Source organism: Mesoplodon densirostris, chromosome 1 (assembly GCF_025265405.1).
Source record: "Mesoplodon densirostris isolate mMesDen1 chromosome 1, mMesDen1 primary haplotype, whole genome shotgun sequence".
NCBI lineage: Eukaryota > Metazoa > Chordata > Mammalia > Artiodactyla > Ziphiidae > Mesoplodon > Mesoplodon densirostris.
This window is the reverse complement of record NC_082661.1, coordinates 78,035,387-78,060,032: the sequence shown is the minus strand read 5'-3', so window position 1 is coordinate 78,060,032 and position 24,646 is coordinate 78,035,387.

Here is a 24,646-nt window from a genome sequence, read left to right as displayed (position 1 = left end):
GAATGTAAAATGGTGCAGACACAATGGAAAACAGTTTAGCAGCCCATTAGTAAATTAAACAGAATTGCATGACTCAGTAATTCCACTCCAGGGTATGTACCCAAAAGAACTAAAAAGAAGAATTCAAAGAAAAATTTGTACTTGAATGCTCATAGAATCTTTGTTCACAATAGCCAAAAGGTGAAATAACCCAAATATCCATGAACTGATGAATGAATAAACAGAATATGGTACATCCATACACTGGAATATTTATTATTCTGCTGTAAAAAGGGATGAAATGCTGATACATGCTACAACGTCCAATGAAAACATTATGTTAAGCAACAGAAGGGGGACACAAATGGTCACATATTGTATGATTGCATTTATATAAAATGTTCAGAAAAAGGAAATCCACAGAGTCAGAAAGCAGTGAGAAAGTGGTTGTCAGAGGCTGGGAGGAGTAGATGGGAAGTGACTTCCTAATGAGTGTGGGTTTTCCTTTTGCGGTGATACAAATACTCTGGAACTAGATAGTGGTGATGGTCACACAAAACTGTGTGCTAAATGTCACTAATAGTAAATTTTATGTTCTATTATGCTATAATAAACAAACAAACAAACAAAGAATATGAGACACAGATCTTATGTAGCCTGCAAAACCTATAATATTTGCTAACTGGCCCTTTACAGAAAAAGTTTGCCAACCCATGGTCTACCTGAGAGTGCCTACCAAGCATGCTGTGAATATTTTTGAGGTCTTACGAAAGAACCTTGAACTATTTACTCTGAAACAATATTTTACTGGTAGCACCCTAATTTTTATGCTTAGCTTAAAGGCATTTCTTCCTTTGATAGTCTTTTGCTGGAGATGAGAAGCTAGATAAGACAAACATTTTTATTTGTAATCTGGCAAGTAACTGTCTCAGAAATGTTTCCTCTAGATTTTACATGAGAACTGAACAGTTTTTTTTTCTTTTGTTCATATTTCTTGTTTCTAAATCTTAACATGCACAACAAAAAGAAGTCAGTTGACATTTTTGACATAGACTATTCTAATAGTCTTCTTAAGGTCTTTTCAGCTTCCCTCCCAACTGGTCCCAAAGTAAATGCCACAAGGCTGAATGTGTGTGTGTGTGTGAGCATCACACCACTTCCAGGTTGACTGGTCCAGCTAGACAATTATCATGTGAGTTTGCAGGCGAAGTCAGAGAGTGGTTGGGCTAGATAGACAAGATAACTTCTCTCACACATCTGGTACCTTGTCTAGAATGTCAGAACAGCAGGATGCTGGCTAGGCATCTCTCACTCTCTCTCTCTCCACCCCCCTCCTCTCTTCACAAAACTAGTGTGAGCTTTCTCAGAGCACAGTGCCTCAATGTGGTCAACCTTCTTACATGGCAGCAAGCTTCCCTCAGAATGAGCAATCCACCCAATCTATTTGAAAACTGCAAGACTTCTTATGACCTAGACTCAGAAGTCATGCAGTGTCTTTTGCACAAAAGTCTAGTGATCAAAAGCAAGTATTGTTAACTATAGTCATGTTGTACATTACATTCCCAGAACTTATTTATCTTATAACCGGAAGTCTGTACCTTTTGACCACCTTCATGTATTTCCTCTAGCCCCTGCCCCCCATCTCTGGCAACGACCAGTCTATTCCCTGTTCTATGAGTTTAGTTTAGATTCCACATATAAAGCCCTTAAAGTTTTAGGTTTAAGCAGATACCAAGACTATTTTGACATCAAAATAGCCCCATCAAATAGAAGTTACTTAGTTATAAGTAAGCCCCCATGAAAAATTTTATTCGCCTGATTTCAAACCCAGTGTTCTAACCATGGTGGTTGTTCTGGATAAGAAACCCAACTCTGGATGCTTAACCCAATGATTTCAACCTTTTGTGGTCTGACAACCACTGATTATGTGATTTTGACTGTAGGACCATGAAGACAGTGAGTGCAATAATGGCATTGTATAAACTCGGTGATGCTGCAGTTAAACCATAGTGAGGGATAATACTTAGTAGCTATTTCATCTTGTCAAGATCATTTCTTTTCTGTCTCCAACTGAACTACCATCATTCTGCTTCTACAGCAAAAGAAATAAGACACTGACTTTCCATTTATTAGATTAGGCTTTGCTGAGGATCACATTTTGGTTAAAATACAAAATTTGAAAACACACTGATTTCTTATGTCAGTAGCTTTGATGTATATATTTTAAGCTTGCTGTGTTTGGAAAAAGATGTCTTACATTCCTTATCATTTTGTTATTGTATTTTTATCACTCATCATTAAGATCTTTAGTGAAGTTTACCATATTATTTCTATTCCAGAATATCTGTTTTTTAAAATGTTGTAGATTATAAGATGATGATATATAAGCAGTGTGAGAATATAATAGCTCTCATTCTGTTTCTAATTTTTCATCTCAGAATGATGTTTTATGATGATCAAATACATATGTCAGCATCTCTTCTTAGTCAAGTTCAGTTTTTTAGCATTGATAGAAATGGACAAAGGCAAACCAGCCACTCAAAATGTAAACTGTTTACTGATAGTATAAGAATACACAAATCTTATACCTATTAATCTATCAATAAATGTTTATTGAGTACCTACCATACACCTAATATAGTGAAATATATTGCATAAATTATAGAAAAAATAGAATATTCTCAGTTCTTTCTAGGAAATTATAGTCACATGAGGTGGACTACACACAGGAAACAGCTGGATAATACAGAAAGCACATACATGTATACTGGGACACATAGTAGAGCTGATTTGCAAGATGGGAGTTTGGGGATGAGTTTGGACTAAGAAGGAGAAGTTGTTTGGAAGAAATAGAGCTTGAAATGAACCTTAAAGAAAAGCTTGAAATTAGATAGAGAAGAGGGAGAGAAAAAGTAGAAAGTCACACATGGTGTGTATTCAGAAACCAGTAAGGGAATTAGCCTGAATAAGGAAGCTATTTTTATTTTATTTTTTTATTAGTTTCTGCTTTATAACAAAGTGAATCAGTCATACATATACATCTGTTCCCACATCCCTTCCCTCATGCATCTCCCTCCCTCCCACCCTCCCCATCCCACCCCTCCAGGCGGTCACAAAGCACCGAGCTGATCTCCCTGTGCTCTGCGGCTGCTTCCCACTTTTTTTTTTTTTTTTTTTTTTTTTTTGCGGTACACGGGCCTCTCACTGCTGTGGCCTCTCCCGTTGCGGAGCACAGGTTCCGGACGCGCAGGCCCAGCGGCCATGGCTCACGGGCCCAGCCGCTCCGTGGCATGTGGGATCTTCCCGGACCGGGGCACGAACCTGTGTCCCCTGCATCGGCAGGCGGACTCTCAACCACTGCGCCACCAGGGAAGCCCCAGGAAGCTATTTTTAAAGAACAGCATTTGGATGGCTAGAAGGATTGAAATCCAGGAACAGAATTTTGATTCTAATGTGGTAAATGAGAGGGAGCCATTGGTGGCTTTGGAACAGAGAAGGAAAACTCCATAAAATCTGCAAAATACTTGGATAAGGGAAAATCTAGGGCCAGTGAAAAGGAGGGTTTAAATAAGATGGGCAATGGAGATTGAGAGAAAATAACTGATATTATTTGCCCATTTATATATGAGTCTTAGTTATGCTTTAAAATGTTCATTTTAAAAAACTGTAATTTGTTATGTTTGGCTCTTTTACAGTTTTTTTTCTGGGAAGATTTTCCAATAGTATTCAAAAGACTACATTAATATTTTTCTTTTCAAAAGTTTTTATATTTATGTTACAAGAATGATGTACATACACTGAGGAGCTTTTTCAAAATACTCAATCAGCAAAAAGAAGAAAATTAAAATCATGTAAAGTTCCACTTACTTTTAAATCATACCTTTAATATTGTAGCATACAGTTTTTTAGTTACTTCTATACTTACATTTTTGTTGTTGAAAAAATAGCATTATACTGTGCCTTTATTCCGTAATTGTTTTTTTTTTTTACTTGAGTATATAATAAATATTTTTTCCCATGACATTTAACTAGTCTTCTAAAATAACAATAATCTAAGTGGTTACGTTGTACTGCTTGGTTGGAATAGACCATGTTTATTTCCCTAGTGTCCTACTATTGGACATTAGGTGGTTTCTAAGTTTTTCTATGATACAAACGGTTACATAAACATCGTTGTAGCTAGATCCTTGTGTGCACACAAAATAATTAGTTACATGTTAGTGGAATCAAAATCGTTTATAACAGTTTAGGTTTAAATATAAACACACCAGTAATTTAGTTGTCTAACAGGTGAACAAAGTTCTTCTCTGTACGGTATTTTTTATCTTGTGACAAAAACTGCTCACTTTCTGCCCAAGTTTTTCTTTTTTTGCTTTTAAAATGTATAAGTTTATTGTTACTGGTTATTTATTATGTGCTAGGCCAGTACAAAATATTTTATGGGCATTATCTTATTTACACTTAATGTTATGGAACTTTTCTTTGAGGAATTCTTTGCCATTCTCATCAATGTTATTATCAATAGAGTAGAAAAATAAAGAGTTGTGGTGTAGATAGTCCTGAAACCTTATTTTGATGTGGATACCAACTCGTGTCTGTCTAGCCTCTCTATATCTGGATACAATGGTTATGATAATTTCTAGCAAAATCTTAGGGATGCTGTCATAATGGCATGTAAAATTTTACTATGGGCTTTTTACAATTATAATAACAGAATATCTATATTATGACCATTGTTTTTATCTTAGAAATGAAGAAGTTTGAATTATGTGATTTTTTGCAAATATAGATGGACAACATAATACAAATTATGTAATGCATTTGGCTCTTGGAAGCAAGGTTTTACAGAGGTTTAAATAAATGCCTTTGTTTCTGAGCAGTGAAGTGATCAAACTCTCTTCCTCTGCCTCCTCTCAGCTGAGTTTCCTTTCCCACAGAAGTATTCTTCTCCCCCACTGCAAATTTGTCTGTAAAGGATGTGTGTGCAAATGTCCACAGGTGTTGATCCTGTGCATCATGTCAGATGAACAACACTGGTGCATAGTAAACTATACGTGCATCTGCAAACAATTGCCCATGGTTTCTGAAATTGGGCCAGCAGGTTTGTGTTTGTTTTTTTTTTTTTAAGCCCCAATGTATATGCTGATCTTAACTTGTTCCAGATTTAGTTTCTCAGTTGAACTCCCATTTTCTAAAGGTATAGACATTAGTAAGGCCATCTTTTCCCTGTAGAATGTCATGTTACCCAACCCCTGAAAACCATAATGTAAAACCTCTGTAGAAGAACATTTAGTATGTGCTTTAAGCTTCACATATAGGAAAAAAAAAAAAAAAACTGGAAAAGAGTGCTTGCATCTTCTGCAAAATAAGTCTTTAAGGCACTATTCATTCTGTAGTTCAACTCCCCCTGAGCAAAAGACTACATGATAAATTTCTGTTAGAATTTAGGAGCAGCAGAAAAACAAAATTTGCCTTAAAAAATCCCCCAAATAACGGCTATGCTTCATTTCATTGGCCAATAGGAAGTAGATAATTCATTTTTCCCAGTCCTTTGGCCTGACTTAACAATAAGCTCAGTGTACTGTAGACAGGTTATATATGATATATACTTTTTAAAATTTCATTTTAATCCTTTGGTTCAAGCACTACAAAATGATACAGCTACATAATTGGATAACACGTCCATTAGGAAGAATGATCGTAACATCCTATTATGGGAACTGCAATACTCATATTTCTATCTAAGATGTCACTCAGAATTATTAAAGATGATATGCTCATTGCCTTCATCCTCATTCCCACCGTTGCTTTGTTATTTCAGGTCTCAATTTTTTCTGATATTCTAGCTAGTCTCCTTCATCCCAGTCTTGTTCCGTTTAAAGCCATCCAAAATAGTACCAGAGTTTTTTCTCTATAATGAAAAATCTTAGCATCTCTCTCACTTGCCTTTGAGCCCTAAATGGCTCCCCAAGGATGTTTCATAAAATAAAGAGTTGTGGAATGATTTGTGAGTGTTGTACCAAAAAAGCATTCTCTATTCAAATAAATTGGAAAGTTCCTTGGAGTTAAATTGGTTTCCTTATTGCAAGACCACTCAGAGCCCCTAGTATTCTAAGGTTCATTGGGAGCTACTAAGAGAGCTATAGGAAAATATATATAATTTCCCAGCAGTGTATATCCACAGGGTCCTTTTTTTTTTTTTTTTTTTTTTTTTTTTTTTTGCGGTACGCGGTCCTCTCACTGTTGTGGCCTCTCCCGTTGTGGAGCACAGGCTCCGGACGCGCAGGCTCAGCGGCCATGGCTCACGGGCCCAGCTGCTCCGCGGCATGTGGGATCTTCCCGGACCGGGGCACGAACCCGCGTCCCCTGCATCGGCAGGTGGACTCTCAACCGCTGCACCACCAGGGAAGCCCCACAGGGTCCTTTTCTGTGGTGGTCCCCATCTACTTTTTCAGCCTTATCTTAGCCCACATACGTGCTGCAGGACTTGGTATTTCTGGGCTACATTGTGTGTTTCCTCATCTCGATGTAAGTTTATGCTCTTCTTTCTGCCTATGGACACGTTTCCCTTTCTTTCTCTGTCAAATAAGTACATAGTCATTCTTCAAAACCCAAGTCAGATTCTGACATTCCTATAAAGCCTTTCTTTAACTTCTCCGTTGCAGAACTATTCCCTTCCTCCTCAATGTGGCCATTGAACATTTCCTTAAATGCCTATTATTGGACTTCTCACTGTAGGTTATTTATTCATTTATTTTCTCACACAAATCTTTGATCATATCAAAGAAAGCGTACTCATGATTTAGAATTCCAGTTAAATTTGTAGGTGAATACAGAAGCTAGTCTCCTGTACAGACGCTCCCCTCCTCAATGAACCATAACTACCAGATTTCATGCCAAGGAGTAGTCCCTTCCCTTTGAATCTGGGCTGGCCTTGTAAATAAGTTCTGGGGCTGTAATGTACAACATGACTATAGTTAACAATACTGTATTGTATATTTAAAAGTTGCTAAGAGTAGATCTTAAAAGTTCTCATCAGAAGAAAAAAAATTGTAACTACATGAGGTGATGGATGTTAACTAAACTTATTGTGGTGATCCAATATAGGCACCTATCAATTCATTATGTTGTACACCTTAAACTAATGCAATATTTTATATCAATTGTATCTCAGTAAAACTGCAGGAAATATAAAACCTTGAACCTAGAAGGTCCATAAAAGCAAAGAATATTAAAATGTCATTAAAACATGGATTACCTTTGATTTTTTTCTGAAAAAATTACTATTAGAGCAAATGTGAAGAATTACACGTATCCATGTTCAACTTGAAATAGCTTATGTTTAAATGATGTTCCATCAACAGTCACTGTATTAAAGGAAACAGCACATGTAAGATAAAATGCCCTGGGCTCCTTTAAAGAATGTTATAGATTTCTCCTCTAGTCTTTCACCAACCAGATACTTCTACAAAGATACACAGGGCTTTGGGGAATTTGACTTCTGCAGCCTTTGCTGGGGTCCTGGAGGACTTGGGAGGAATTCTAAATAAACAGTCTTTCAGCTGAACCTAGCCACGAAGCGCTTACAAGCCCCTCTCCGCTCCCTCTAAGTGGGAATTACTAGTTCACCAGCCGCCTACACTCATCAATACACAGGAGTCTTGGATTATCAGAAACCAGATCCTGTGGAGATGAGTAAACACCAATCAACAGCCCCATTAGCTTCCAGAGGACTCCATACTTTGTTTATAGTAAATAGTGAGACAGCCAGCACCCAGAGGCCTGGTCCTTCTGAATTTTTTATTCCATTTAGATGTTGTATGTCTGCCTTTTTATAGGATTTTTCTGTGCTGCACTCTCTCTGCTCTATATTTTAAAATAATAACTTATTTTTTTCTTTTTAATAAAACAAGGGGAAATTTTGAAGGTAAATATCCGTGGTCTTTCTTAAAACAACTGGCTTCTCAATTGTGTTCAACCATCTGCAGGTAAGTACTGAAGTGCAGAGGCAGAAAATGAAGATGCCTTAATTTTTTCCCTAGAGTCTAAGACTAGTGCTCTTATAGGAGTGATTAATCATGGGACCTCTTTTCCAATTTAAGGAAGAGACATCTCGATTTATTATTCATCTAGAGCTGTATTTGAAATGCAGATGTTTCAGGCCTCAGGCTCTTCTAGTGGATGCAGCTGGCCTCATTCTTTATTACTGCCTACAGATAATGACACATAGGAGAGCTGGGCCAAATTTTGGGTGATGCTCTTTCACTCTGGAAGTGGCTAATACATGAAGTGCATTAACACAGCCAAGAGAAGACCTGGCAGCCCTGGGGGCAAGTCACCAAAATGGATCAGAGACCTGAGTATCTCCTAGGGTTGAGAGTTCAAGAGCTTAGTTATGGTGCTAGTTATGGCTCTAGAGAAGAAGTCATATTTACGTGTAGGAGCCAGTCTGTGAATCTCACATTGGCAAGAGGGAAATTTAGGTCAGCAATTTTCTTTCACGAAGTGGATGTAATCATATTTTGGGTTTGATTGCCATTCATTTGGTTTTTGTCTGTCACTTCCTTACATCTTACCCGTGTCTATGAAAGAGTCAGAGGTTTATTTTGCAAAATTTTTAGACATTTATATAGAGAGAAATATTTTGAAATTTAACATATTTTTATATTAGAAATATTGTGTGCTATCATATTTTCTCAGTGCAAAAAAATCAAGAGCCAATTTAGAGGTCTAAATGATCCCTCATGATATACATGTGACATTTATAGAAAGAAAACCCTGTCATTATGTGAAAATCTGGCCTGACACTCAAGGAAAAAATGGGTTATTATAGCCTACCAAGAAAACAAATTACACATAGAAGTGGCTGAGAATTCAAATATTAGAAAATAATCAGAAAAAATGGATGTCAACCTTAATTTAACATTTTAATATTATAGTATAAACTAACATTGCAACCATTTCCCAATAACTGTTGATGGTACAATCCAAAACCTGGCACTTAGCTGGCATTAAGCAAGGGAGCAGGTAAGTGTGATATAACTCATTGGAGAATCGGTCACTTAATCCACCACGTGGCTGCTGCAAGGGTCACCACCTCCTCCCCTATTTACTACAATTAAATTTGCCTTAGGACTGAGGACTGAGGTATTTCTTAAGAGTTAAAATGAAATGAGAAAAAAATAAAGTCTAGTCTACAAGGAAGAGGTTCCAATGTTTCTTGGCTGAGACATTTTTACTCTTCACGCTGACTTAGACCATTGGCCTTCCATTCCTTCCCTGAGAGTCTCAGATCAATATGATAGATAAAGGTAAAGCTTAAAGTAAACGATTACCCTATAAGCTGATGGGAATTGTAATTTCAGTGTATAGCAAACACGACAGGGTACAGTAAGCTTACAAGCATAAAAAATTCATCACTTATTTCCAGTGATTGATTTGTATTCTGGTTTAATTAGGCATGAAAGAGTCCATTTTTTTAAAGCTTTCCTTTACTTTTCATTTTTATTTCCTTTTACCACTGCCTGCTGTAGAAGCTAATTCCCAGCTGTCAAGTTAAGGACATTTAAAGGTAGACACTAAAAAAAAACATTACAAATCATGAATGCATTTTCACATATCAACCATGGATCTCAAGCTGGGATTTATAATTATATTTCTGGAAGGTTGTCTTATTTTTATAATTAATAGTATTTTAATTACAATATCATCATTTACAAACATAATCTGTAAAAACAGATATATTAGCTTCCCAAAAGACAGATGTCTTATGATATCCACTAAACCTACAATCTTGGTTGGTCGATTCTTAGTAACCAACGTAAGTGACTTTAAGAGAAGTATACGTTTATAGAACTCAGGAAAGAATGAAAGCCTGACCCATAAAGTCGATGGGGGTCAGAGTGGGATAAGAGATTGGGGATGAGGGACTGATGGAGAGCACGATTTGTTTACTAAAATAACAAACTTACAAATGCATTCAGAAAGAGTGTCCATGTTTATTTTAACTAGCCACCGCAAAAAAGGAAAAGTCAGGACAATAGTGAAGGCCAGCTGTTGTTTTTCTTGAAGAGGTCTCAGCCCCGTATGCTGAGGAACTCTACTCGAGATGGCCTGGCTGAGACAAATGTTCTGTCCACACTTTAAATGGCAGCTGGTTATTAAATGACTCCCAATAGAGTGAACACTTGCTATTGACAATAAGGTAATATAAGGACCATGCAGAGCAATCAGGATGGGAATGTGAATGAAAAATCTTTAATCTGAAATTACAGCTGTCAGGGTTATATTATAAAACATGAAAGTTGCATCTGCAGTTAGAATTAATGTGTCCCCAAAGCCAAGTTTCTCATAAACTGCATCTTGCAGATACATATTTTGTAAATAGACTACCCATCTTCTATAAATCAAAGAGAACTGTGGCCTATATTAAGGAATTAAAAGGGGTCATCTCTCTTGGCACTGGTATTTGCTGAGCAGTATTGGGGAGGCAGGGGTGCAGTGTGAAATGAACATTGATTTCCAAAGTCTGGCAGAGAGGTTAGAAGTATTATCCCTGCACAGAAATATCCACTGATTCCAACACCACATACAAATGACTTTAAGTTATATTTTGTAATAAACTGTGAATGAGGAAAAACAGGGATTATGACATAATATAAACAAGTGAAATGGCCTTCCTGGCAAATTTACCAACAGAATGTAAATTTTGGTTGCTGGGTAGTTTATTTAAAAAACTGATATAACCTCTCTGGGGGCGATCACATACTTTTAAAAACAGTCATAGTCTTAAGATAATTTTACATCAGAGATACATAAAAATCCATATTAGTAATGCCACATAAACACATAAAATTGAAGGCCTGGAAACATTATTAGAGATCATCTAGTCCAGGAACTCATTTGTTAAAATCTGTTGCATTTTTTAAATAAACATGTCAGATACCAAATGGCATTTATATTTTAAACCTCTGAAAACATTAAGCATTTAGTCTCACAGAGGCTGAAATCCCTTTCTCATATTTAAGGTTGTATCTCACTTAAAAGACAGAGATGACTGTAATGAACTAGGTGTTATTTTTATTGCTAATATCTGAGGCATCGTGGTGAGTCGCTGATGCCTCTGTGGTTTTAAAAAAATAAAGCCATGGGCTTCCCTGGTGGCGCAGTGGTTGAGAGTCTGCCTGCCGATGCAGGGGACATGGGTTCGTGCCCCAGTCTGGGAAGATCCCACTTGCAGCGGAGCGGCTAGGCCCGTGAGCCATGGCCTCTGAGCCTGCGCGTCCGGAGTCTGTGCTCCACAATGGGAGAGGCCACAGCAGTGAGAGGCCCGCGTACTGCAAAAAATAAAAAAAAATAAAGCCATGCCTCTTTCATCAGCTACTTAATATAACAGATCTTCTTTAAAAGAAAGAAATGATAGCTAAATAGATAGCAGAATCACACCGGCAAGCCTAATACTGGTCCCCTTTGGTATTATGAACCCTGGGAAATGCATCACTGCTATGAAAAAATACAGAAGACATATTTATTAAAGTCTAAAAATAAACTCTTAAGAAGTAGCCACTTCTTTTGCCTGAGTAGTAATTGTTGGCCCACAGAAAGAAATATATTTTAATTCATCTATTGTACAATTAGTGTTAAATAGAAAAATCAAGTGGATAAATAATGTATACAAGTTAATAACTTTTTTTGTGATCATTTTGCAGAAGACTAGCTAGATACACTTAATACAAACCTTCCTCAGTTTCCAAGGAGAGGAACTGCCAAAGTAGCTTAGCAGGCAATAGTAGGGTACAGGGATGCAGACCTCCTAACTGAAAGAATGGATTTACTTTTACCTCTGGGGTTTGCAGACTGGGTGTGTGCTTCAGTCACTAGATGCTACTGGATTTTTGAGCTGCATCAAAGGCCGAAAATCCTTTCTTTGTTTCACAATCATTTTATGGCCTTGTCTCATTTCTTATAGACCTTAGCCTCAGTTTCCCATGCCCCTGTGAACTCCAGACTAGTTATTGCAGGGAGCTTTGCCCACGTCTTTTTTATTATTATTATTATTAAGTTATTTACTTATTTTTGGCTGTGTTGGGTCTTCGTTTCCGTGCGAAGGCTTTCTCTAGTTGCGGTGAGCAGGGGCCACTCTTCATCGCAGTGAGCGGGCCTCTCGTTATCGCGGTCTCTCTTGTTGCTGAGCACAGGCTCCAGATGCGCAGGCTCAGTAGTTGTGGCTCGCGGGCCTAGTTGATCCGCGGCATATGGGATCTTCCCAGACCGGGCTCGAAGCCGTGTCCCCTGCACTGGCAGGCAGATTCTCAACCACTGTGCCACCAGGGAAGCCCTGCCTATGTCTTTTTTGGCCAACCACCCAGAAGCTTCCACCATTGGTGCAAAATGCAGCAGCTCAACTACTTGAGAATTTGGACTGATAAGAAAGCAGAAGACACAGTTCAAGCCCAGCCTCTTATATGCAAAGACTTCAGAATGGGTCTATTAGCACAAGAGTTCTCAAATGAGGTTTTGAACTATAGTTCCAAGTCCAAGCTAATGATCTGACATTGGATCTAATAGCTTGTCCAATGAATGTGTAGGTGAGTAGATTTTTGTAAGCTGTATATGTTGATAAGTTTGAATGTAAAAAAATCACTTTTATATTAATAGAATTGTTCAAAATGAAAACTTTAGTTGTAAAGATTTTACACTTACAGTAATATACTTTGACTCCTAGAAGTCCAAGAGTGACTCAAACTAGAAAAGAAATCAAACCTGGGACAGGAATCTAGCTACGAAAGAGTGAGAATTGCTTTTCTGATATTCAAGAGCTCTTCAAAGAAAAGAGAAAGGAAAGAGTAAGAAGACAACATAGGAAAGACAGCAAAAATGATGAGTGGAACTGAGAGATTATATATGTATATAAAAACCTGTGAACCAATCCTACAGTACAAAATGCTTCCCAAATCTTCCAGCCACCTGAAATTAGAGTGACTAAATGCCATTAGCTATGATGCACAGACCTTAGGCTCCAAAGCTATATTCAAGAAATATAGAGGAGTGCTTCATGTCTGCTCTCTGCAAATGTGGGAGAAAACTGAATGGAAAAAAAGAATACTCAGAACACTGGACAAGTCAGTTGGAGTTTGGCTACCAGAATAGGCACACTTTGCCACATTTGCAAATGACAAATTCAAGGAAAAGAAAGAGATCATCATCCAATATAGAGCTGCCATATTTTAATGATGTCACAAAATAGCATTGAACTAAACAAAAATCAAAACTACCATCTACCCTCATCATCCTTTTATAAACAAAAGAACATTTGGTATTTTAATTGCCAAAATTAAGAACATAATATCAGAACAAAGCTTTTTTCTTCCCAAAGAGAGTAAACCTATTTTCTCTCTTCCTCCAAAAAGGATGCATTAAAATATGAACATGGAAAAGTGACAACATAAGAATATACATTATAACACTGCATTCAGTGTAATTGTTTTCTTATGAAAGTCTAATATGTACCCTATATTATGTGAAGTGATGTAAAGTGAAGCTTATTGTTGTATCAATGTCTATATAAGGCCATGGTATTGAAGACACAAACCAGAGTTTTAAAATCATTTCAATTAACCTATAACATTTGAGAGAACAAAAGGACAAAAAGATTACAGCTCTCAAACCTCCCATGCATGTCTGGCCAGATGAGGAAGAAAATAGCCCAGGGAGGCAAGTCTTTGAGGGGCCAGGTTAATAAGGCTTCTGTGGGACCCAGAGAACTGATCACCTGTCAAGGAACACTCAGGAGTCTGAGAGGAATCTAAGAAGCACCCCAGACTGAGTGCAATGAACATTAATGAAACTTTAAATTAAGGTATTTAAGTGTCTTGACTAAGACCCTAAATAATACTAAAAAAGTGTGAGAGAATGCTAACCTATATCCAAAATATTCAAATTCATTTGGGTATATCTACCTTTCTGGATACTGAGAATACGCTGATCATTGATATTTAGAGAAGTAATTTGTAATTAGAGTGAACATATGCTGTAAATTCAAACTGGTAGTGAAATAACTACATGTAATGTCCTCAGAGGAAGTATTAAAATATGCTGTTAATTTTAAAGTTATAAAATGGAAAAAATACAAAAATGAAGAAAATTTCTTTTAGCTTCACAAAAACTTTTCAATAGAAAACTGAATTTCAGTAGTTCTTTTTGAGAATATTTATGAGTTATTTACACTTTATTATGAGGAAAGTATTTCCTACTTTTTTTCTTTAATATACCACACTTGGTTGACAAATGCAAATACTGAGATGCTATCCTAGCAGAAACCATTGTGGTTTGAGGGTTTTCTTGTCATCTTGTATTAGAGAAAGTGATGCTGAATCATATACACTTAACAAATCAAAAAGCAACAAACATGTGTTAGTAATGGAAATGTCCCATAGCAAGTAATCATCATGAAGCCACTAAAGGAAAACAAGACCTTTTATTTACTTGACACATTTTGCTATGTTCCATAGAGAAAGAACACTTTTACCAAACACTGTTGAACTGAAATCCTGCCTATCCAATTTCATCTTCATATGGATTTTTTTTTTTGTGTGTGTGTGTGGTATGCGGGCCTCTCACTGTTGTGGCCTCTCCCATTGGCAGAGCACAGGCTCCGGATGCACAGACTCAGTGGCCATAGCTCACGGGCCCAGCCACTCCGTGGCATGTGGGATCTTCCCAGACTGGGGCACGAACCCGTGTCCCCTGCATCGGCAGGCGGACTCTTAACCACTGCGCCACCAGGGAAGCCCTTCATATGGATTTTAATACTGATTATAGTAAATACTATTTTCTTCATGAAAATGAATTTCCATTAGGCACAAGGGACATTATTCTTGTAACTGGTATAGATCCAAGAGAATCAAATCATGTTCACCAACATGGAAAACTCCAAAAAAAAAAAAAATGATGGTCTCAGTAGTTATAATAGTGAAAAACTTTGCTACATATGAAGATAGAGCTATGTCTTCCATGTTACAAACCAAGCTATGCATTGTATGTTGTAGAACTGTAAAAAATACAAATAAAAATCTCATAACTTGAAGGTGGGGAAATTGAGTCACCAGTGGACAAGAAATGTTCATTCATTTCTGAAAGTCAAAGAGTTATGAAAGCTAATGGATGGCTGAAACTATTATGAGAAAGTTTGAGCCCCAGACCTGCTGTGAAGAATTGTAATGAAAAGGAAGTGGGAGCCATCTACCATTGGGAACCCCAGAAGTTAGGTCAAGAACAAACAAGAGGAGGGGGCTTCCCTGGTGGCACAGTGGTTGAGAGTCTGCCTGCCGATGCAGGAGACGCAGGTTCGTGCTCCGGTCCGGGAAGATCCCACATGCTGTGGAGCGGCTGGGCCCGTGAGCCATGGCTGCTGATCCTGCACGTCTGGAGCCTGTGCTCCGCAACGGGAGAGGCCACAGCAGTGAGAGGCCCATGTACCGCAAAAAACAACAACAACAACAAAAACCCACAAAAAACAAAACAAAACAAACAAACAAACAAAAACAATGAGGAGGATGAAAACAAGGATGTTCAATGATTTGTACATGGAACAGTTCACCAATCTGTACCTCCAGTTGGCAGAATTTGAAAATTCAGAGTCTGTAATACTCTACATGATATTCCCTGGGGATTCTTCTTTGACAAGTTCGAATGAACCTCTTGGGTTAAGTCGAGGTTTTTAGTGTGAAAGTTACTGACAAGAATAAAGCCTTCTTTGTTTTACCTTTTGAGAGACCTGAGGCCTGATAGCTGTTCTCTGTTCACTAAACTTAAAACTAAGCCTGCCAGTCAATAATCTATAGCCACATATCAAGCTGTTTACCTATTAGCACAGGAAATGCATGCTAACTTACCAATACTTCTTTTTAAAATATAAACAGACAACCAAGGGTTTTCAGACAAATAAGAAAAAGATGGAAGAGAAAGATCTAAATAAATTAACAGAAAAAAAATCTTGAACAAGTAATTCAAGAAGAAAAGAGAACTTTTAAAGAATTATAATTAACACACTCATGGAAGTTCAAGAAAACATTACACCCACAAAACAAGAATAGGATGCTATACAAAAAAAAAACAAAACTATACAATTATAGAGAAAGCTCATGGGGAGTGAAAATATGGTCTCTAAAATTAATATTTCCAATTAAAAGGCAAGGAAATATAGTCAAGGATATATCCAAGATTATAGAGAAAAACACAGAGATACTAAATATGAAAGAAAAAACACAAAGTATGAGGGCCAATTCAGGATTTCTAGCACAATATTAATAGAGACAGAAAAAGCAGGAAATTCTCAAAGAAAATATAGACATGTAAAAACACTGGGTTTTTTTGAGCAATGGGGACATCATCAATGACTTGCATTTAATAGGATATTTCTAGCATCAGTAGCAAATAGACTATAGAGACATGAAAGTAGAAACAAGGAAACCACTTAAACAGCTGAAAGCATCCAGGTAGGAGATGATGATGATACCACAGAAGTGAAGCTAGAGAGAAGTGGTCAGATTCTAAACAAAACTGAAAGGTGAAATCAACAGAATTGTGTTAGATGTGGGATGTGAGAAAAAATAAAGGACACGTCAAGAAAGACTCAAGGGCCTCCCTGGTGGCGCAGTGGTTGAGAGTCCGCCTGCCGATGCAGGGGACACGGGTTCGTGCCCCGATCCCGGAGGATCCCACATGCCGCGGAGCGGCTGGGCCCGCGAGCCATGGCCGCGGGACCTGTGTGTCCGGAGCCTGTGCTCCGCAACGGGAGAGGCCACAGCAGTGAGAGGCCCGCGTACAGCAAAAAAAAAAAAAAAAAAAAAAGAAAGACTCAAAATTTTTTGATCCAAGCAACTAGGTGAATGGAATTCTAGTTTACTGAAAGGAAGAGTACTGCAGAAGGAAAAGGTCTTGCCAGTGGAATTTGGGGAGAAATATATAATTTGGATTGGCCATATTAGATGTGAAGTTCATATCAGATATCCAATTGGTTATATTGAATAAATAGTGAGATATCAGAGTGAAATTCCAGGGAGATGATTCTAGTAATAGTGAATAAATGACATTTAAAGCTAAGGCACTGGATGAGCTCACCAAAGAAAGACTGAGTATCTAGAGATAATAGGAAAGGTCCATAGACTGGGCCCTGAAGCACCGCAGTGTTGAGATGTGAAGAAGATGAAGAGTAAGAGCATCTAGTGAAGTAGAAGGATTACCAAAAGAGACTGGTATGCCAGAAGTCAAGTGCGTTTCAAGAAGTAGGGAGTCATCATCTATGTCAAAACTTGCTCCACACTAAGTGAAATAAGGATTTAAAAGTGATCATTGGATTTTGCAGCCTGGAGCTCTTCGGTGACATGACAAAAGCTGTTCTTTAGGTGATAAGGGTGAAACCAGAATAAAGTGTGTTTAAGGGAGGATGGGAAAGGGAGTAGAGGGAGATTATACATAATCTTTCAGGAGATCTTCTAGAAAAGTTAGCACAGAACTTCAGAGGTGTTTGAAAGTATATTGGGATCAAAGGAAGATCTTTTATGATGTGTGATATTGTAGCATATTTGTATCATATTGGGGATGTTCCTGTGGAGAGGGATAATTTGATTCAGGATTGGGAGGGCAACTACAGAAACAATGTCCTTAGAACAAGAAGGGAAAAACAATGTGCAAAAGAGGGACTAGCCTTACATGGAGCAAAGGCAATTCAGAGGAAGGCAGAATGTATAGGGTCAGATGTGTGCAGGTAGGTAGATTTGGGCAAAAGCACACAGAAGTTGCTTTTTGATTGTTTCCATCTTTTCAGTGAAATAAGAAGAAAAGGAGAGCAGAAGAGGAAGTGGGGGATGTTAGAGAGGAGATAAAAATATGTTAAATCATCCTGTAGGAGAGGAGTACAGCTCCTAAGGAAATAAAGGAGGCTTATAAGGCAGCACAAAGAGCACACTTGAGATTAGTAGTTATGAACTTAAAGAGACATGGGAAACTGATACGTGCCTTTCTTCAGCTCTAGTCAGACGCTTGGGCAACTTCACGGTGGGTTAAGAGTTGATCTTTATAGGCTTTGGGTTTTGCGAGGCCAGTATAAGGGCAGGAGAGATGAGCCAATGAGCTGAGGGGGTAGGCAAGGGAGTCATTATAATGATAGAGCACGTATAAGCAATATCATATGATATTTGTCTTTGTCTGACCTACTTCACTCAGTATGACAACTTATATGTGGAATCTAAAAAATGGTACAAATGAACTTATCTACAAAACAGAAATTGAGGGCTTCCCTGGTGTCACAGTAGTTGAGAGTCTGCCTGCTAATGCAGGGGACACGGGTTAGAGCCCTGTCCTGGGAGAATCCTACATGCCATGGAGCAACTAGGCCTGTGAGCCACAACTACTGAGCCTGTGCATCTGGAGCCTGTGCTCCGCAATAAGAGAGGTCGCGATAGTGAGAGGCCCGCGCACCGTGATGAAGAGTGGCCCCCACTTGCCACAACTAGAGAAAGCCCTCGCACAGAAATGAAGACCCAACACAGCAAAAATAATAAAAAAAATAAAACAGAAATTGAGTCACAGATATCAAAAACAAACTTATGGTTACCAGGGGAGAAAGGAGGGGGATAAATTGGGATACTGGGATTGACATATACACACTAGTATATATACAAAATAAATAACTAATAAGGACCTACTGTGTAGCACAGGGAAATCTATTCAATACTCTGTAATGGCCTATATGGGAAAAAGAATCAAAAAAAGAGTGGAGATATGTATACGTAGAACCGATTCACCTTGCTGTACAGCAGAAACTAATACAACATAGTAAATCAACTCTACTCCAATAAAAAAAAAAAAGATAGAGCAGAGCTTCTAAGCTGGGTAAGGAGGCAAGTGAGGATATGAGGAGTGGGATGGACAGTGAAAAAGTGGAGAATTAGAAAGAAAGGAATTATGGAGTAAGGACACTACAGAGAGAGAGAAAGAGAGACAATGGGATGGTGTTGGGGTAAGAGGAGAAAGCAGGGAGTGACCTGAGATCGGAGTGCTTGAAATTGAAATTAAAATTGAAATGTCAGGGTCTAAGATGTGGTTAGAGTGACTCAGGTGGAGTGGAAGGCAAACTTCTGAGGCATGAGGAGGTCAAGAACCTGGGGAGTTAGGCTACTGGAAGGATTTGTCCACATTGAAATCACCAAGATTTATGCACATATAAACAGGAGAAAGCAGTCTACTTAGAACATGAATTTTGTGTATCAATGTTGGTGGAGAAGAAAAGACTGGTACTGAATTCTAGAAACACATTCTAGCACTAGATAACTATTCTCTGAAAAAGGGCAAAAAGATTTCATCACTTCCAACTGAGGCCTGGAAAAATTGGCCATGTGATTATGTACTTCACACCAAGCAAACTTCAAACAACTAGTTCAAAGTCTAGGTACTTTCAAGTCCCTGATTTGCCCTAAATAAGGGTACTACAAGCAGTTAGGACCCTGGAAATCACTATTCTTTTCTTCTGTAAATAAATGAATTAGCATTCTCAATCATAATTTAATTGGCTGTGATTATAACCCCTTTCAGTCTATCAGCCAATACATGATAAAAACCTAATTTTCTAACATCAAAAATGAGAGTCCAATTCAGAATTGTGGTAAATATTCCGAGGTCACCAGCAAAAAAAAAAAAAAAAAAAAAAATTCCGAAGAAGATTGGGAACTCTTCCTGCTCTTCTTGATTTTTCTTTCTTTCATGAAAATGTATGCTGTAATTGCCATATAATACATACATAATATAGTCTTCAATAGTGCCAGTTAAATGTGTGGTACTTTATTTTTACAATATAATTTTGACAATGTAGTCATGAAGTGTTTTTTACTACACATGGTACTTTCAGATGCCACAATAAAAAAAAGAAGAATCATTTGATTTACTACCAGAAAAACTGAATCAACTGAAAATTAAAATAGACTTCTCCAAATGGAAATATTTATCTTAATTTCAATTTCTTTGACATGTTTGTATCCCTCATAGTTACTACAGTGAAACATATGTTAAGTATTTATTCATTGATTCATTGTGACATATTTTTAAATATTTTATTTTAGAAGCATGAGGTTTATATGGTGGATCAAACAAACAAAAGACACTGAGGTTATTCTAGGGGACATATAATTGAGGTAAATAAGATTTTAAAACAGTGCTATAAGAAATATCAAAGGGCAAACAAATATTTTTGAACTTCGGTACAGACGATCACGTCAATGACAGTCTATATCAGTCAACTCAGGCTAAATAATGTTGTGATAACAACAACAAAAAAAAACCCTAAAAAGTCCCAGTGACTTACAAAACGAAGGTTATTTTCACTCACATTACATGTCCATTTGGGGTCAAGAATGATATATCTTCTACATTCCTTTGTTCCCTACCTGAAGGGATTTCTGTTAGGGCAAATGGAAAAGAGAGCACGGAGGAACCACACCAGAATTCTTAAAGCCTTTGTTTAGAAATATCACATAATTTCCACTTACATTTTCTTTGGCCAAGGGCAATGGGGGCTGAAAAGTGTGGTCTTCCTACAGGGAGAGGCAGCACAGCGATTCCTTAGAAATGTTCAATATTGTTAATATTTTAAAAAGCTAATGTTCATTTACCAGAGACAAAACATCTAGCTGCAATTATTTCAGAAGTATATTGGATCGTTTCAAGACCCAAGGAGGAATCCGGCTCCAGGTGTAAGGCAGGGAGAGAGGGCAGCTGTAGATCTCTTGCTGAATGGAACCATGGTTGGAGTATAGGGAATATATCATCTGTATGTGATTGCCCTTCATTTTTCTCTGTTTACTTATTCTTGGGCTGTTGGCCTCTCACTCACGATCAGATCCTATGTCGACATGAGATGATCCAACTCCTGACCCCCTTCTGGCTTAGCACAGCATTCTGGCAATCACACATTTCCAGCCATCAGATCTCTGCTTCTGTCCAGGTCCTTTAATCCACACCACTTTTTTCTGCTCAAGGAGTCCCAGGACTGCAGCCTCTGCATCCTGCATGCACCTGTACCACATCTGCCCACATCCACTCAGACCAAATGCCAGGCCTGTTGTCTCTCCTCAAATTTAGCAGATCCATGCCACTGTTGTCTACTGCTGTCCACCTGTAAATAGAATGTGAAGAAACAAATTATTAAGCAAAGACATGTTTGGTAAATAAAATAAATAAAATCTTGAAACATAGGGTCCAAAGAGATGGAAACTAATTTCCTATGTAGCAACAAGTTTGGAAAACACTGTTCCTTGAGTTGATTACCAAGAGGAGGTCTCTATGGACTGTGTGATCAGGAAAGGGCGTGACAAGAAACACATGCACTTGGGCTAAGTAGGATTTAAAAGAATGAAACAGAAACTTCAATCATCATCCTTATTTAGCAACTTCTAAAAAATGTAAGTAAAAATATACATAATTACCACATAGATATCGCATATACTATAAATTTTCTTACTCTTACCTGTAACATTTACAGATCCAAAGCATCAACCTGTAACATAGTTACAATTAATAGCATTGGCATAACTGTAAACCATAGTAGTTTACTTCCAGATTTAAAAAAAGTCAGGTATGGATAGGAGCGGAGGAAGATGGCGGAAGAGTAAGACGCGGAGATCACCTTCCTCCCCACAGATACATCAGAAATTCACCTACACGTGGAACAACTGCTACAGAACACCTACTGAACGCTGACAGAAGACCTCAGACCCCCCAAAAGGCAAGAAACTCCCCACATACCTGGGTAGGGCAAAAGAAAAAAGAATAAACAGAGACAATAGGATAGGGACGGGACCTGCACCAGCGGGAGGGAGCCGTGAAGGAGGGAAGGTTTCCACACACTAGAAGCCCCTTCGCGGGCGGAGACTGCAGGTGGCGGAGGCGGAAGGCTTCAGAGTAGCGGAGGAGAGCACAGCAACAGGGGTGTGGAGGGCAAAGCGGAGAGATTCCGGCACAGAGGATCGGTGCCCTCAGGCACACACCAGCCCGAGAGGCTTGTCTGCGTGGCCGCCGGGGCGGGCGGGGCTGGGAGCTGAGGCTCGGGTATCGAGTTTCAGTCGAAGCGCAGGGAGAGGACTGGGGCTGGCGGCAGGAAGAGAGCCTGAAGGGGTTAGTGCACCACGGCTAGCCCGGAGGGAGTCCGGGGAAAAAGTCTGGAGCTGCTGAAGAGGCAAGAGACTTTTTCTTCCCTTTTGTTTCCTGGTGCGCGAGGAGAGGGCATTAAGAGTGCTGCTTAAAGAAGCTCCAGAGACGGGCGCGAGCCGCGGCTAAAGGCGCGGACCCCGGAGACGGGCGTGGGACGCTGGGGCTGCTGCTGCCGCCACCACAAGGCCTGTGTGCGAGCACAGGTCACTGTCCACCCCGCCTTCCGGGGAGCCTGTGCAGCCCACCACTGCCGGGGCCCCGGGACCCAGGGATGGCTTCCCCGGGAAAGCGCACGGAGAGCCTTGGGCTGGTGCAACATCACTCCGGCCTCTGCCGCCGCAGGCCTGCCCCGCACTGTGTGCCCCTCTGCCTGAGTGAGCCAGAGCCCCCGAATCAGCGGCTCCTTTAAACCCGTCCTGTCTGAGCGAAGAACGGACGCCCTCCGGCGACCTACACGCAGACGCGGGGCCAGGTCCAAGGCTGAGACCTAGGAGCTGTGAGAGCAGAGAAGAGACAGGGAAATCTCTCTGTGCAGCCTCGGAGGCAGCAGATTAAAGCTCCACAGTCCACTTGATGCGCCCTGCGTCTGTGGAGTGCATGAATGGACAGCGAATCATCCCAAATTGAGGAGGTGGACTTTGAGGACAAGATTTAAGACTTTTCCCCCTTTTCCTCTTTTTACAACGAATTATCCCAAATTAAGGAGGTGGACTTTGAGAGCAAGATTTCAGACTTCTTCCCCTTTTCCTCTTTTTACAACGAATTATCCCAAATTGAGGAGGTGGACTTTGAGAGCAAGATTTTCGATTTTTTTCCCCTGTTCTCTTTTTGTGAATGTGTATGTGTATGCTTCTGTGTGAGATTTTCTCTGTATAGCTTTGCTTCCACCATATGTCCCAGGGTTCTATCTGTTTTTTTTTCAATAATTACTTTATAATTTTAATAATGCTACTATATTTTATACTTTATTCTATTTTACTTTACCTGCTCTTTCTTTTTTTCCTACCTTCCCTTCCTCCCTCCCTCCACCCCTCCGTTTTCTCTTTCTTTCCTGCCTCCCTCCCTCCCTCCCTCCCTCTTGTCTTTCTTTCCTTCTCTCTTTCTTTTTTCTTTCTTCCTTTCTTTCTTTCCTTCCTCCCTCCCTCCTTTCTTTCTGTCCTTCCTCCCTCCCTCCCTCCTTCCTTCCTTTCTTTCTTTCTTTCTTTCTTCCTTCCTTCCTTCCTTCCTTTCTTTCCTTCTTCCTTTCTTTCTCTCTCTCTTTCATTCTTCTACTAATTCTTTCTTTCTACTTTTTCTCCCTTTTATTCTGAGCCGGGTAGATGAAAGGCTCTTGTTGCTTTAGCCAGGAGTCAGTGCTGTGCCTCAGAAGTGGGAGTGCCAACTTCAGGACACAGATCCACAAGAAACCTTCCAGTTCCACATAATATCAAGCGGCGAAAATCTCCCAGAGATCTCCATCTCAACACCAGCACCCAGCTTCAGTCAACGACCAGCAAGCTACAATGCTGGTCACCTTATGCCAAGCAACTAGCAAGACAGGAACACAACACCGCCCATTAGCAGAGAGGCTGCCTAAAAACATAATAAGTCCACAGGGACCCCAAAACACACCACCAGATGTGGACCTGTCCACCACAAAGACAAGATCGAGCCTCAACCACCAGAACACAGGCACTAGTCCCCCCCGACCAGGAAGCCTACACAACGTACTGAAACAAACTTAGCCAATGGGAACAGACACAAAAACAACGGGAACTACGAATCTGCAGCCTGCAAAAAGGGGACCCCAAACACAGTAAGACAAGCAAAAGGAGAAGACAGAAAAATACACAGCAGGTGACGGAGGAAGATAAAAACCTACCAGACCTAACAAGTGAAGAGGTAATAGGCAGTCTACATGAAAAAGAATTCAGAATAATGATAGTAAAGATGATCCAAGATTCTATTTCCAAGATCCAAAATCTTGGAAATAGAATAGACAAAATGCAAGAAACAGTTAACAAGGACCTAGAAGAACTAAAGATGAATCAAGCAGCGATTAAAAACACAATAAATGAAATGAAAAATACTCTAGATGGGATCAATAGCAGAATAACTGAGGCAGGAGAACGGATAAGTGAGGTGGAAGATAAAATAGTGGAAATAACTGCTGCAGAGCAAATTAAAGAAAAAAGAATGAAAAGAACAGAGGACAGTCTCAGAGACCTCTGGGACAACATTAAACGCACCAACATTCAAATTATAGGGGTTCCAGAAGAAGAAGAGAAAAAGAAAGGGACTGAGAAAATGTTTGAAGAGATTATAGTTGAAAACGTCCCTAATATAGGAAAGGAAATAGTTAATCAAGTCCAGGAGGCAGAGAGTCCCATACAGAATAAATCCAAGGAGAAATACACCAAGACACATATTAATCAAACTGTCAAAAATTAAACACAAAGAAATCCTATTAAAAGCAGCAAGGGAA